We start from the raw sequence: 4856 nt of genomic DNA, 5'->3' as shown, positions 1-4856 counted from the left end.
TTAAATTGAAAATGTCAGTGTCTCGGGTAGATGAATATCGGATCACACTCGATACAGTGGTTGAATTTTATATCTCCGTGTGGAAGTCCTGATACAATGAATGATTATGTTATAAAAATAAACATACAATCAATATTATCTTGTTTTAGATATAAGGTACAAGAAAAACTAAAAACAACACATCACATGCGTGTGTCAGCTGTATAACTCATTTAAAAAAGTACAACGATAAACAAATTGTAAACTTTATTAAAACGTTTTCACTGCTTTTTTACCCAAAATGCATCATCGTTATAAACTTTATGTTACATCTGAATTAAGGTAAGGGACGACATCAAAAGACCAATGTAAGATAACAAACTTAATTCAAATAATTTGGGGTAGGGGGGTTGAACTGCTGCAAGATGTAGTTATCCGACATTGATTTTTACATATATCTATATGTGTCAATCAATTTTCCACAAAATAAGTTAAGAGGGGATGGGGGGAGGGGTGGGGGTCAGTGAAAAAACTATGTGAATTAAGTTTTTTTTTTATCTTTCATTGAACTTTTGATGTCGTCCCTAACGTAGCTACAGTGAAAGTATTATAAACATCAAAGAGAATCGATGCCTTGTTGGTCATTTGCACCCAAATCTGGTCTCCTTCAGCCAGTTGCATGATGACAGTTTGGGTTGCCATTTCATATTTCTCACCAGCATATAGAAACACATAAATAGCTCCATTCTTCCTAAGAGTAGTGTGAGTGTTTACATCGCCTGACATCATGGTAACAGACACCAAGTAAGTACCAGCCATTCCTGTAGGAACAGAATATATTCCACCGCTGTAACTCGTATCCGGGCTAAGAACGTTGTCGTAATCATTGATAATAGCATTCTGAGTATATGAATGCGGACCTGTGGTTAATTGCCCTGAAAATGCCGCTGTTAAAATAAATCAAGGAATTGTTAATGTATAATATACACATAAACATACACTGCATATTAATACATGTATCAATAAAAACAAGTCTTTTATTCCTAATGAAAGAAATCAAGAGAAACGCTTTGGACGCACAAAAAAGTGTTAATTTCAGTAACTGGTCGTGAGTTGATATCACTGCCAGTGAGTTAACTTGTTTGGATTCGAGTGTCACTGATGAGTCTTTTGAAGACGAAACGCGCGTCTGGTGTATATATAAAATTTAGTCCTGGTATCTATGATGAGTTTATTAACAACCATTGGGTCGATGCCACTGCTGGTAGAGATTTATTTCCCCGCGGGCATCACAAGCCCAGTAGTCAGCACTTTTTGTGCTGACATGCATTATCATTGATATTGTTATATCTATAAATTAACTGTTTACAAAATTTTAAAATTTTTATAAATACTAAGGCTTTTCTACCTCAGGCGCAGATTACCTTAGCTGTATTTGGCAACACTTTTAGGAATATTGGATCTCAATGTTCTTAAACTTCGTACTTGATTTGGCTTTTTTAAAACTTGTTTGGATTCGAGCGTCACTGATGAGTCTTTTGTAGACGAAACGCGCGTCTGGCGTATATATAAAATTTAGTCCTTGTATCTATGATGAGTTTATTGATACCACTGTTAGTAATTTGTTACCACTGCTAGTGAGTTGATACCACTGCTAGTGTTACTGGTCGTGAGTTGATACCACTGCTAGTGTTACTGGTCGTGAGTTGATACCACTGCTAGTGTTACTGGTCGTGAGTTGATACCACTGCTAGTGTTACTGGTCGTGAGTTGATCATTCTGCTAGTGAGCTGATACCACTGCTAGTGTACTATTTGTATTCGAGAGTGTAACCAATCCATCCGAACTGATTCATAACAAAGTTGTTTGATTGATGATAATTTTAGTAATTTTCTTTTGAAGAAGTGAGATATTTGTTGGGTCTCGTTTGGTGGTATTGCTTAAAACGCATTTTGAACTATACGTCCTCTACTTTAAAATTTTAACTTTTCCGATTGCCTGATGAAGGTCAGCCTTGTGTTTTATATTTGGATGATTAAAGATTATAATTTTACCTTCATATTCAATTTTTCATCCTACATCCTAATTTTTCAACGCTATCGCATGTGACAATCTATCCGTCCGATTTTTTTCATCCTATTTTTTCCACGCTATCGCATGTGACAATCTATCCGTCCGATTTTTTCATCCTATTTTAGCTGTTTAGCATGTGTGTTTTTCTATGTTATGATATTATACTATTGTTTCAGAAAAGGGAGAATGTTTGGTACCATTAAAGCGTTTAATCCCGCTGCAAATGTTTGCATCTGTCCTAAGTCAGGAATCTGATGTACATCAGTTGTCGTCTGTTTATATAGTTCCTGCGTGTTTCTCGTTCCTCGTTTTTATATAGATCAGACCGTTGGTTTTTTTCGTTTGAATGGTTTTACATTACTAATTTTTGGGGCCCTTTATAGCTTGCTGTTCAGTGTGAGCCAAGGTTCAGTGTTGAAGGCCGTACCTTGACCTATAATGGTTTACTTTTATAAATTGTTATTTGGATGGAGAGTTGTTTCATTGACACTCATACCACAACTTTCCATATCTATATACACAATATAACATAGAAAAGTTGCAATAAGAACAACAAATGAATTTCCCCATGAAAAGACAAACTGGACATCAAAATTCAAACAGCTTCCTCATTCCATCTTGTATAGCATAATCTGAGAGCACAAAACAGAACACATTTTTTGTCTCCCAAATCTATTTCCGACTGAACCAAACTTTTAGACAACATCATTAATAGAACCTCAGTAGACTCTTCAAGTTCAATTCTTAAATCTCAAAACATCAATTTTAAATTCAATTATACATATATTGAACCAAATATACATAGTATATTGAACCAAGTATACAAAGTATATTGAACCAAGTATACATAGTATATTGAACCAAGTATACATAGTATAATATTACGGATTACAAATGTGTCGAGGTTTGTGATTGGATATACAACACAGAGATGTCAGTATATATTCAGGAAACTGCCGGGGTATATACGACGTTTTTATCCCCAAATTGGAACCTCAAAAACGTCATCATAACACCGGTTACTATGTGACGTAGTCAAAAGCTACCAGACTGTCAGATGCTCAGAGGGAAAATAATGACGTGCTTCAGTCAATAATACATTTTTGATACAAAATCACGCAATTTACACTTTTAATACTTAAAATTAGGTTCACAGCAAATTAGAAAATCCTTCACGTATGCCGAACATATCAGGTTGGGTTTTTCAACTTATATATGTGTTGTCAACAAATACCTGCACTACAAAATAACATTAAGTCAGGGGTAATCCGTAATATATGTGTAATTCAGGTCTCAGAAAGGGTATATAATTTGACATTCCCGGCTTAGGGCTTATATCCCCTTCGCCTTCGGCTCATACCCTGTGTGAGACCTGAATAACATATATTGAACAAATTATACATAGCATATTGAACCAAATATACATAGTATATTGAACTAAGTAGACATAGTATATTTAACAAAGTATACATAGTATATTGAACCAAGTATACACAGTATATTGAACCAAATATACATAGTATATTGAACTAAGTAGACATAGTATATTTAACAAAGTATACATAGTATATTGAACAAATTATACATAGTATATTGAACCAAATATACATAGTATATTGAACCAAATATACATAGTATATTGAACCAAGTATACATAGTATATTGAACAAATTATACATAGTATATTGCACAAATTATACATTTGTAACATTATTTCTTTATATTTTAGAAATTGTATATAATAAGAATTCAATGCACGTCTTGTCGCAAATTCTAGGATATAATCCTCAAAGACAGTAAGAGATTATTTTGAATTTCACCGCGATATTATACTTATCAGGAAGTATGTACTGGTCACGTGTGCAAATAACTGCATTGGATCAGGGGATAGACATATTCTGGATCTGAGGTAAAGCAATGTTTTGAACATTAACAATAACATGCTTGAGTAGTAGTTGATTTGTTTCTAGCTTATTAAATCAATTATTATTAATTTAATTTTCATATTTAATCGAAGTCAATGAAATAATTGACTTTCAAGTTTACTTTCGTTTTCGCTTTGCATATAAGGTTAAAATATCTAAACATTAGGTCTGTTAGGGAGCTACCATTTGACTTTTATGGGGGGGCTAGGATGAAAAATTTTGTCCTGCCTTTTTTTTTAGCTGTAATCTCTGTCCTGCCTTTTTATTTTTCACTCTGTTCGGTCCTGCCTTTTTTTTTAAAAGTTTATCCTGACTTTTTTTTACCTGAATTGTCGTCCTGACTTTTATTTTTTGTAAGTGTCTCATCCTGCCTTTTTTTTTTACTCAAAACTCCTGTCCTGCCTATTTTTTTCAAATTTCATGAACAGACAACATGTATAGAGACGGAGTATTTTTATTCTTTTTCAGGTGGGGACGTTGAACAGACAACATGTATAGAGACGGAGTATTTTTATTCTTTTTCAGGTGGGGACGTTGAACAGACAACATGTATAGAGACGGAGTATTTTTATTCTTTTTCAGGTGGGGACGTTGAACAGACAACATGTATAGAGACGGAGTATTTTTATTCTTTTTCAGGTGGGGACGTTGAACAGACAACATGTATAGAGACGGAGTATTTTTATTCTTTTTCAGGTGGGGACGTTGAACAGACAACATGTATAGAGACGGAGTATTTTTATTCTTTTTCAGGTGGGGACGTTGAACAGACAACATGTATAGAGAAGGAGTATTTTTATTCTTTTTCAGGTGGGGACGTTGAACAGACAACATGTATAGAGACGGAGTATTTTTATTCTTTTTCAGGTGGGGACGTTG

The 4856-nt window shown here is 34.1% G+C and overlaps 1 protein-coding gene across 1 annotated transcript in view; it reads left to right on the top strand.

Annotated features, from left to right (window-relative positions):
- The first annotated feature begins 3901 nt into the window (after positions 1-3901).
- Positions 3902-4856, top strand: part of LOC143076524 (uncharacterized) — a 37996-nt gene continuing 37041 nt past the window's right edge. The window contains exon 1 of the mRNA XM_076252343.1: positions 3902-3961. The gene's annotated coding sequence lies outside the window, so the exon portion shown is untranslated. The remainder of the gene's footprint in view (positions 3962-4856) is intronic.

This window comes from Mytilus galloprovincialis, chromosome 5, assembly GCF_965363235.1.
Source record: "Mytilus galloprovincialis chromosome 5, xbMytGall1.hap1.1, whole genome shotgun sequence".
Lineage (NCBI taxonomy): Eukaryota > Metazoa > Mollusca > Bivalvia > Mytilida > Mytilidae > Mytilus > Mytilus galloprovincialis.
The sequence above is the reverse complement of the archived record's forward strand: the minus strand, read 5'-3'. Positions and strand labels throughout refer to the sequence as shown.